At 42.6% G+C, this 12219-nt stretch overlaps 1 protein-coding gene across 1 annotated transcript in view; it reads left to right on the top strand.

Moving 5' to 3' along the window:
* Positions 1-12219, top strand: part of LOC308293363 (uncharacterized protein) — a 525181-nt gene that overhangs the window by 17428 nt on the left and 495534 nt on the right. The window lies entirely within an intron of this gene.

Raw genomic sequence — 12219 nt, 5'->3', positions numbered from 1 at the left:
TGCCATTCAAGGGCTATACAGTGGTGTAGAGTAACAAAGTACTTGAGTACTGTACTTAAAGGGGAAGACCACCCATTTTCAATATTGAACTATGTCATTAATATACCTTAGAGGAGTTGTGTGGAAATAGAAAAAAAGTTCCCCCTCTTCTGTGTTGCCTAGAACTGGAGGATTGATTTTGGGGTTTGTATTGCAAATTACAACTTGACGACATCACACATTGTACTTTACAATACAAACCCCCAAATCAGTCCTCCAGTTCTAGGCAACACAGAAGAGGGGGAACCTTTTTCTAACTCCTTACTTCTAACTCCTGACATAGTTCAATATTGAAAATGGGTGGTCTTCCCCTTTAAGTACTGTTTTGAGTGTTTCCAATTTCCAATACCTTTACTTCTACTCCACTACATCTCGGATCCAAATATTGTACTTTTACTCCACTACAATTATTTGAAAGCTTTAGTTACTAGTTACTTTGTACATTTTGATTATTATTGCAAAACACACATTAACCACTTCAGCCGTATACATTTAGGCCTTTTTCAGAATATTTTTGATAGACTTGAAAACTTTTGATTTCTGGACAGAGTATTATTTTCTACATTGCAGTATTGATACTTTTACTTAACCTGTTATCAGTTCTCGGCCCGCCGGCGGGCCCAACGGCCGTACTTTGACAAACATTCACGTCCACGCAAGCGTGTGTTTCACCTACACGGGCATGTCGCATATCTATAGAAAGCCACAAGTCTTGTGATTACAGAGCTGCAAACCACGTGTGTGTAGCATCAAAACTCGCGCTACTATCAACGTTGAAGTCCGACATACATAAACAAACAAATGTTGATAAAGTTGTAACTACTCACGTTCAGAGATGGTTTCTAGTCCACCAACATGATCTATTTCCACAATAATGATGTTCTTAGTTCGTGTAAAGTACACATAATCCAAGCCATTGATTGAAAATAGTCCAAACCATGTTTTCCTTCATGCCATCACTGGAGAGAGGGCGAGATCATTTAGCGACCTACAACCGGGTCGCGACGTGGTCGGTAGTTTTCAGCGACCGGGTCGCAAAATCGAGCGACCGGGTCGCTAAATGGAGCGACCGGGTCGCTAAATCACCGACCGCGGCACTAAAGCGAGCGACCGGGTCGCTAAATCACCGACCGCGGCACTAAAGCGAGCGACCGGGTCGCTAAATCGACCGACTGGGACGCTAATTCCATCAACCGGGACGCTAATTCCACCGACTGGGACGCTAATCCAGCGACCGGGTAGGTAAATCCACCGACCGGTGGTCGCTTCCACCGACCTACTAACCCTAACCCTAACCCTAAACCTAACCTCAGTAACCTTACCTCAGTTAGGCTAACCTGCCACGCAACCTCCCGACCGTTACCTCAGTTAGGCTAACCTGCCACGCAACCTCCCGACCGGGTCGCTAAATCACCGACCGCGTCGCTAAATCACCGACCGGGTCGCTAAATCACCGACCGGGTCGCTAAATCGACCGACTGGGGCGCAAAATCTTCCGACAAGTAGGTCGGGAGTGGCTTATTGTCAGTATCAGCCGGTAACACGCGGGAGTCTGTCCCCGTTACGATGCGCTAGACCCCTGGGAGATGGACTGCTGAGGTGGAGCGCCACACCTACCATCAGCTCCCAGTACTTGCCGCATGACTTGCCAAGCCATGCTACTCATACGCTGAGTTGGCGGTGCCCGGAATCGAACCCATGACCTTGCGGTACAAAGGCGAGAGCTCTACCGACTGAGCTACCCGGGCACAAATCGACCGACTGGGGCGCAAAATCTTCCGACCGGGTCGCTAAATCTACCGACCTAAAACTGCAGGCAGGTCGGTAGATTTAGCGACCGGGTCGGTCGATTTAGCGGCGCGGTCGGTGATTTAGCGACCCGGTCGCTCGATTTAGCGACCCGGTCGCTGAAAACTACCGACCACGTCGCGACCCGGTTGTAGGTCGCTAAATGATCTCGCTCCTACTGCATCACTGTTCTGGATTGGCAGACATACAAACATGATGACGACGAAAGACAACTCTTCACGGTGTTTTGCATTTAAATCCAGTCCACATTTTCAGTATAACCTCTTGTTTGCTCTTAAAATCATAGCTCAAAATGGCCCCCAAACGATTGACACTTCATTTCACCCAATTGGAACTTCTAGTCCTGTCCCATCCCCCCAATAGCAACCAATGGTCTGTGTTCAGAGGCGGTGCATGGCCATGTTTCCTGTGCCATAGATTCAGCCAGTGGCAACAGGTTGTTCTGATGACTGGCACATCTTATAGCCAATACAATTCTCAGAAAAATGATGCCTAATTTGTTTTGGCTGAAGTGAACTACAATACCCAAAAACCCCTGCGTAACAGCACCACTGGACGTGCGTAAATACGCAGCAGCGCGCCGAATGTCAGACCAAGTGTGTTAAGGCTGTCAGTAAAATAAATAAATAAAATAATAATAATAATAAATAAATAAAAATAATAAAAAATTAAAATAAAAAAAATCCAGTCTATTAGCCCTTTTTTGACCTTTTTATATGATATATGCAAATGTCTCCAAATGAAAACGCATAAACATACACTTAGTAAAACGTGTAAAATATTCATATTCTGTAGTTTTATCATGTCCTTTGAAATTGGGCTAGGTAAGGCTTCAAAATGTGTCCACATTGTGTTTTTCAGCTCCTATATGATAATAGCAGTGTTATGCAGGCATCTATTTACTGAAAATATTTAGGCGAGGATTAAAAACCTGCTATTCCAGTAAGTTAAAACTTGCATTACTCAATGTCAGTTGCACACAGAGTGATTATTTATTTCTGGGTAAAACTTCAAAATGTTTCCTTCAAAATGAGACCATGCCCAGTGCATTACTCCAAATGGTTTAAAAACAACAATCGATTTACAATCGATTTATAGGCGTTTTTTGCAAATTATACAGGATTGTTAACAGGTTAAGTAAATAATGTGAATACTTTTTCCACCACTGGAGCTGTGTGGTATTTTGTTTTTGCTACATTGCCAGTACATTGCCACAGTTGCATTATTGAAAGAGCTACATTGCCACAGTTGCATCATTGAAAGAGTTACATTGCCACAGTTTGCAAACACACTGGACAATCTTCATTGATTAATAATGAATGGAGCATTTTTCTTTTGGCAAGGTCTTCTCCATATCGTGACGTGCGTCAGCACCCGAGCTTATTGCAAGCATCTGTGCATATGCATGGTCTGCCAGTATGTTTTCCCTGACACCAACTTCAGAGCCCATCTGAATCATCCACGACACATCCAGCGGACCCTGGTGAGTCATTTTTGGTTGCATGTACGCTTTGATCCATTGAGTTGAGTTCAATTATGACAGGAGTCTTCAACGTTTTTCAGGCCAAGGACCCTTAATTGAGAGAGAGAGAGAGAGATGAAGCAGGGACCCCCCACTACATATTGTATAAAATTGTGTCGCAGATTAGAAATGTTCATAGATTTCTTAGACGGCTTAGACTTGTTTGACAGCACTGTCATCATGTTGGAGTAATGTGTATTTTCAGACATTTAACCGTCAAATACTTAGTCTGCTCTTCTTTTCCCTCTATAAACCTCTTTGCCAAAAATAGGCGTTGTAAGCTTGTAGATCTGCAATTTTTGGCTAATGTTCCACTCAGAATAGGGAGGCTAGGGTTCAAGTGGTTAATGTAAAAAAAACATGATTCTATCACACAAAGACATGGGGGGGCCCCCTGTAGTAACTCTGAGTACCCCCCAGGGGTCCCGGACCCCCTGTTGAAGACCCCTGAATTATGATTTGAAGTCCATACTAGTAAGCAACAAAAAATACCTCAATATCACTTATTTGAGCTTGATCTTGTTTTGCTGGACTCCGGGCCGACCAGAAATAGTCAAACACGTCCCTGCACCAAGTTACACATTCAGCCATCCTGCCATAACGCCACGATCTGTCTGCTGTGTAATGTCCAGTAAACACCAGGCAGGACCATGGATTAGGTTTATAGCGGTGGTTCTCAACCTTTTCAGTCCGCGACCCCCAAAGTAATCATATTTGAACTGGGGACCCCCCCATCATGACGAGCACCAAGAGTTGAGGCATTACATTTTAACATGGTTCAATTGTGAAAATAGCAGATCTACATGCTCACAAGGCCTCAGTGGAGTCAAACCGTGCTGGCATTGTGTCTTTGGGGCAGTTTGGAGCTGTTGGCATAGCCATTTTCACGAAGGTAACACTGAGAAAAGGGGGTGTACAGACTTTTTGGCAAGCAAACATCAGGCAAATAACATATTTACCTGATGAAGACCCAACGGTTCGAAATGTTGCATAAGTACGTTTTTGGAGCTTAAAAACTGTGTGCTGATGTTTCATCTACTCCTTGATTCTCGACTTGTTTCACACGGACTTCATCAGTCATAGAGCCACGTACATAGGCCTACAGTACCGCAAACTGAGCATGGATGGCTATTTCATACGCTGTGGGAAAGGAACCCAATTTCTCTCTTTGATTGACTTTGTGCTCTATAGCTGTACCAAAATCCTGGCCGACTACCATTTGCCTGGAGGGTAAAAGAGTGTAAGGAGGACCTGTCTTCATTGGCCTGGGAGGAGGAGAATGCTCAAGGACCTGGTCACATGGCTCTCAAGGTAAATGTCATAGATTCTTTGGATTCCACCATTGTTGTTTTTAACAGATTTTCGGTGGCGGGCGTGCACGCGCCTCCGTTCACGGCCGTTCAACGTCTTGTCTTTCACATGGAGAGGAAAAAATACAACCGTGCATGAGTTAGATATAGAACATAGTCCATAGAACATGGCGCCGTCTTGACCACACAAGCAAGGTGGGAAAACAAACAGAAAAAGCCATTTTACCAAACCCAGATAGAATGAATCAAGGAATGTATGGAAGGAAGGGATATCACATGACAACGGGGTATGCGCCTTGTCCGGCCATGACACTCACCATGGGTGCCAGAACCCGCACCAGAAGTGTGATGAAATATGTGACAGTGAATGGAGCCGGCTAGATCGGCTCATGAACAAACCTGGAAGTAACAATATTTATGAACGACTGAGACCTTTGTCATATAATCTGTTCAGAAAACATATCAAAGGTATTTTTACAATCACTTGCTTTTCGATGTGCACAGTACATAATGAAATAATAATAATAACAGTAAATAATAATCATTTCTGTCTCCGAAGTATCACGAGATTTGGTTCCCAGACAGGAAACGGTGGATAGTCTCGCGATACTTGGCACATTTAGAAACATACTTTTTGCTCTTTAGATACCACTATAGAATGACTATAGAATCGAAAATCAACACAGCACAACACAAATGTGTTTGTTTGATTGATTGATTGATTGAAGAATTTATTAGAAGTTTGCAATAGAGAAAAGTACAGTTTCATGACAGTACAAATCACTGGTACAAGGTCAACTAAAAGGAGATCCTAGAAAGCCGAGGCTTATTTCCACAGGAACCACACTTTAAGTATCTCATATAACATTGAAAGACAGATGGATAGAACATACGTACTTTATCTAGGATAATATCAATTTCAAAAGCAGAAAAAGCATAACAGCAAATGCAAAGGCAGAAAAAAGGGTGGGGGGAGCATGGGGGCTTAGTCTATTTACTAGGCCTGCAACAACTAATCGATTAAATCGATAAAAATCGATAATTAAATTCGTTGCCAACGAATTTAATTATCGATTTTTATCGCCAACTAATCGCGCGACGTTTAATGCAGCGTACAGGCTGCCTGCTGCCAGCTAACAGCCTGCTTAAGGCTGCAACACTGCAAGCACTGGGACCTGTACTCATCCGCGCATGCGCCTTGCGCCACAGCGACGTACACAACATAACAGCCGGCAAACATGGCGGCGTCCAGCTCTGCTTTGTCGCGCGACCGTCCTAAAACGTCCAAAACCTGGGAACATTTCACCTTAGACAAAGTGAAGCAAAAAATAACCTGCAAGATTTGCAAGTTAGACTTTGCGTGGCATGGAAGCACAACCACTATGCACGAGCATCTAAAGAGGCGACACGTTGGAGCCCTACAGGATGAAGCCGACTCACCTCGGTAAGTAGACTTGTGTGTGCGCTCGTAATACAAACAGACCACGCTTTCTTGGCTTTTTAACCGTTAAAATGAATTCTCCTCGCCGTGGTTTCTTTTTACCTTTTATGCAATGCCCGGGTCCCGATTATTAATAGCCCCGTAGGCTCGTATTTGCGTTTTACAGACATGAACACTAAACGGGAACAATTCGCTTAGCAAGTTGCTGATCCGGTCTGTAGCGGAAACACTACTGCTTGCTTGTATTTGTGCGTGCATTTACCGGATGCAGTAGGCGGGCCCTAGACCGGATCCGATCATTCAACAGTAAATGGAAACCAAGCATTTACCTTGCCACTCGGGTAGCCTATATTAAATACCAAGGCATCACGTCTTCAAAACAAAACTGGATTCCAGAGATTTTCAACTCATGTAAATGTTAGCCTCAATGGGGGGTATTTATATGCAAATGCTGTGGCCAATAGCATTTTAATACTAAACAATGGGATCTAATGGTTATGTAAAGGTGGTTGGGGGAGCAGAAATAAAATAATTTAAACCTTTTTTTGGAAGATAAACTAATGTTGTATATTACAACCGTGGGTTCTACAGGGGTAATGATTCGTTTAGAGAACGTTTAGGTAAACTAAAGTGTGAATGTCTGAATACAATAATACAATATTTGAGTTATATGGAAATGTGTTACAATTTAGCTTGACTAATGTCTTTCCTTTTTAATACAATATGCAGGCAGAAGAAGAGTCAAGGCTCCATGGATAACTATACGCAAAGAAAGCAGGCCATTACTCCACAGGAACAGAAAGAGATCACCGATGCAATTTTAGATATGATTGTCGAAGACATGAGGCCACTCGACATTGTTGGAGGTGATGGGTTTAAAAGGATGTGTCTTAAGTTCAACCCTCAATACGTCCTGCCATCCAGAACCACCTTCACAACATTGATGGAGAAAAAATATGAGAAAAGCAGACTGAAGGTTAGTTTATCTCACACACGCACACACTATAGTGACTATACAATATAATTTTTTTTAAGCATACACATAAATATAAACAATATAAATGAATGAATATAAAGTTAAGCAATGATATATTTGATTATAGAATAAATAATATTAAGATTAAATAATGTAAATGATATTAAGATTAAATAATGTAAACCAGATGTTTAATATTTGAGTCTACTCTCTCCCTAACTAATATCACCTCTGTCTTTTAAGGTGCAGGAAATACTTGAATATGTCAGCTCCCTGGCATTGACAGCTGATCCATGGACCAGTCGTGCCACGGAGTCCTACCTGGGAGTTTCCTGTCATTTCATGACCACAGACTGGCAAATGAAAACCGTGAATCTGAGCACTATGCCCCTGGAGGACAGACATACTGCTGCAAACATTGTGACATGGATGGAGGAGATCCTGGAAAAATACAAGATCTCGCCGACAAAAATTAAAGCAGTAGTACACGACAACGGGGCCAACATAGTAGCAGCAATGCGACTGCTGGAAGAAAAGCATGGGTGGGCCTCTGTCCGCTGCGCTGGGCACACACTCCAGCTCATCATTAAAGATGCCCTCAAAGATTCCAACATCAGCAGAGCTGTAAGTGCCTCGAGAAGTGTAGTGGGATTCTTCCACAACAGTGAGCTGGCCAGTACAAAACTGAAAGCGAAGCAGAAACAGATGGGGACAGAACAGCATGCAATGATACAGGATGTCAGTACGAGATGGAACAGTACATTTTACATGATGCAGAGACTCCTAGAACAACGCTGGCCAGTCACTGCAACGCTGTCTGATCCTGACCTCAAGGCGAGGAAAAACTACTTGGACTTGAAGGCTGATCAATGGGTGCTGCTTGAAGAGCTGGTGGTGGGGTTGGGGCCATTTGAAACCGCTACCAAATACCTTAGCGGGCAGGAGTACCCAACTGCTTCATGTCTTCCAAAGTTGGTCAAAGGGCTGGAACGGGCCGTGCAGAAATTCAGTTTTGAGACAAGCTCAGGAAAAGCCTTTAGGTCCAATGCCAAGAAAGGGATAGGGGAAAGATGGGAGAGTCTCACAATCTCAGCAGAGAAAGACCTAGAGCAAGACCAAGACCCAGTCCACCCAGTCTTCCTTGCAGCTGCCCTGGACCCAAGATATCGAAAGCTGTCGTTTTTGACAGCTGAAGATGGCGATAGGCTGAGGGGGGCAGTTCAAGTCCTTGCTTTCAAAGCAGTAGAGATGGCTGATGACTCTGCCCCCAGGGAGAAACAGGGCATCAATGTTGTTCGAGCAGAAAAATCATCACTGGATGTGCTCCTTCATTCTGACACAGACAGTCAGGATTCAGCTGAAGAGGTGGAAACTCTGGCCGAACAAAAGTTGGAAATTGTGAGGCATGAAGTTCAGCGGTACTTCACAGAACGACCTCTGGAGAAAAATAAAGACCCTCTCGAATGGTGGAGAGAAAATGAGAAGGCTTTTCCCACCCTGTCAAATGTGGCAAAATCTGTTCTGTGCATTCCTGCAACATCCACCCCTGCAGAAAGAATCTTCTCTGCTGCAGGGAACATCTGCTCTCAGAAGAGGGCCAGCCTCACACCAGAACATGTGGAGATGCTCACTTTCCTCACTCTGAACTCTAAACTGTGAATTCATTTGACCACCTGTGAATTTAATATCTTGTAGCCTGTTGTTGTGCAGCAGCATGCACCTTTCTTTTGAGTATTTTTTTTTTATTGCTGCTACATAGTTTAAATAAAAAGCAATATGTTGCTGTTAATATTTAGTTTACAGAAAATGAGACATTGGCATAATGTCAGCACTCAGCAGCACTTTATTTTATTTACGAACAGCACCTTGCCTGCTGACTGAGTTAGCTTTATTTTTATACCGGCACCCTTTTATTGAATACAAGTTGTTTGTTTGCTAATAAATATTTTTGAAAGGAAGAATTTGTTCATTTTATATTTGCTGTTACTTAAAACATGCCTAAAACAACCTTAAGCTAAGTTGTAAAGTTAATTTGCCAAAAGTGCTGTTTATCCGATTAATCGATTAATCGTTTAAATAATCGTCCAACTAACCGATTATGAAAATAATCGTTACTTGCAGCCCTACTATTTACATGCCTTCTTTTATTTTCCTGAGCTGAGTATTATAATGGTCTCAATCAGGGACGTGCTGGGCCCCTGATTCAGCCCGGGAAAAAGAGTTGTAAAGGCCCTCATTGTGCGCTATAGAGAGAGATCTCTCTATAGCGCTGCTGCTACTCAAAGATTTGCCATTTCAGATCATGACAAGTGACAAGCCAGTGGGGCCAATTACATGAGTTATATTTCGTCATTGTCAGGTGGAAACCTTGTATGTCCAAAACCATTTTAAAAATGATTTAAACTAGTGAAAACAGCCGATCTACAAGCACACAACGCCTCGTGGTGCGAGGCGTTGTGTGCTTGTAGATCTGCTGTTTTCACTACTTTTGTGCGACAGCCTTGTCTGATGAAGCAGGGCTTTGCTTTGCGAAAAAATTTACAAATTTGAAACTTGGAGATACGAGGTTTCTGCCCGACAGTGACGATTTACTTTGTTGGCCGCCCAGCCCCCAAAATGGAACGAAGGCCGACATTTTATAAAAAAAAAAATCCTAATGGCCGGCCTGGACCGGCCGGGAATGAACCGGCCGTTCGGGAGTTGTCCCGCTTTTCCCAATGGCCAGCACGTCCCTGGTCTCAATTGTTCAGAAATAGTGTTTATTCATGAGCTGCTCCACAGGCTTCCACTGACTCCAGTGCATTCTACCGAACTTCCGGCTGCAGTTTGGCACCCATGGTGCGATGAATGTGCCGTTTGGAATGGCGAGATAGCGAAAATGGCGTTGGTGTCTTTACCTCCTATTTACCTTGGAATGAATGAGTAAGGGGAAGGGCAAAAGCAGAATTTGTGATGCATCATGGGATATGACGTTATTTCGCTCACCATCCACCGCCGCAGCACCTCTTTAGTGGTTACTTTGGTAATTGTTGCCATGATTTTTTCTCTTCAATGTCCCTTGATGCCATGGTCTCCATAGACTTCCATGTAATTTATAGTGCACGGGTCGTGCACGCCCATGCCTAGATGATGCATCACGTGTGTGCCCACTGTTCACAGCTTTCAAACAAAAAAAATCCGCTTGGAAATCCGTTCAGGCATTCATGATTTATCAGCCATTATGTTTTCTTCAGATGTAAACAAACATGGCTGCCATGTTTGAAAGAATGGGTTGGTATGGGGGTTAAACATGCAATTTCGCGATCGCGATCATGCCTAACACATTTCTGGAGGTCCAAAAAACATTTTTGAAAAAAAAAAAAAGAAAAAACGGCCCAAACTCGGGAAACTCGGGGTTGGCACAACGGTGGTACCAATACAAACTCGGGAAACTCGGGGTTGGCACCATATGTGTTAACACGTGCCTGTGGCGCTGCACCGCGGTCATTCTTATCACGTTCCTGGACGTTTTTTTTTTAAACGTAAGGGGTAAAGTGGCCAGATATCCTGCCACTCTACCGGCCACTTTACCCCTGAGCCACTGTTGCCCGAGTTATAGGCCATTTGATACCGGAGTTAGTGTTGAAGTGTCCTTGAGCAAGACGCTGAACCCCTAATTGCTCCCATATGCAGGTTGGTTTCCTCCTCCATCGGTGTATGAATGTGTGTGTGAATGGGTGAATGTAAGGCACAATCTATTTAAAGCGCTTTGGATAAAAAAAAATATATATATATATTCCCTTGGATTCTTTTGATCGTGAAGCAGCGCCCGATGTAGGATTTCTTTCGCTTTTTGAGTCCATTGATTGGCTATGACTGACTTACAAAGTGTGTGGGTCATCAGTAGGCAACCCGGCGTGGCAGATACCGGCACACTTTGTTCATTGATTCATTGGTTCCAGTTTTTTTTAGCAAATTTTGATTTAGTCTTAGTCTTTTAAATAACACACCATTTAGTCTTAGGCCTGTCTTAGTCTTCTGATATTGTTTTAGTCTAGTCTTAGTCGACTAAATATCTAAATATTAGTCTATTAGTCTTAGTCTTTTAGTCTTCGTCTTTTAGGCTAAGTCTTTTGGGCTAAATATAACCACATAACTCTGAACAAGTCATTGTCTTCTACTGCCTGTTACTTGGTCAAATGTACAATGTATGATGTTTGATGTATTTGACTTTAATTTCTTTGCAGTTACATACTAGTGTTAATTTTTACAGCCAAAGTCTTAGTCTTTTGAATAACACAAATAATATTCTTAGTCTTAGTCTTAGTCGACACAATGAACAGTGATTGGTTCATTCTTTCATTCTTGTATTCAGATAATTCATCTCCCAAGCTGGATGATCTTGAGGATGCGCGGTCTTGCATATCACAATGGTGAGTACTGGCCTTGACATCAAACGTTTTGGAGTTTGTCAGTGAGAGTTTTACCTCCCCTAAACTACTGTCTTCTTCTGTTCTTTGCATTGAAATGATCGTAATGATTTTCTCACAGCCTGCAAGAAGCTTGATGAGTACTTCAGCTTTGACTGGACGTTTGAAGGTTAGTGATTTTCCGACAACAATGCTGTGCGCTTGCCTCCCGTTCATTATCTAAATAATGTTTTTGTTTTATTGTGAAATGCAGTTCCAAAGATCGCCACATTTGAGGAACTGTGGAGCAGCCACAAATATCCTCTGCTGGGTGAGTACAACTGCAACCCAAGGTTTTAATAGTTTTGGATTTTTCCATTAGTTTTTATTTGTATTTGTTTTGAGGTTTTGTTTTCAATTACAGTTTAGTTTTAATTTGTTTTTAAAGTGGGGTTGCTAGTTTCGTTTTCGTTTTTATTTTTTGAAAATGCTTAGTTTTAGTTTAGTTTTGATTAGTTTTAGAGTTAGTTTTAGTCTTTTACGTAATATGGGGTATTTGTCAGGGGTGAGATTAAAAAAGCTCCGGAAAAAGTATTGTCTAATAAAGAAAATCAGCAAAACATCATATTGTTGAGAGTGGCAGGAATGTTGAGACATACAACTTCTCTCTTTGACCTCACCAACTGATGTTTTTCATTTTTTATTTCCACAAAAGACAAAAGACGAAAACTAAG

This window comes from Nannobrachium achirus (assembly GCF_963921795.1).
Source record: "Nannobrachium achirus genome assembly, chromosome: 10".
In the NCBI taxonomy this organism is placed as follows: Eukaryota; Metazoa; Chordata; class Actinopteri; order Myctophiformes; family Myctophidae; genus Nannobrachium; species Nannobrachium achirus.
This window is presented reverse-complemented; position numbering and strand designations above follow the sequence as displayed.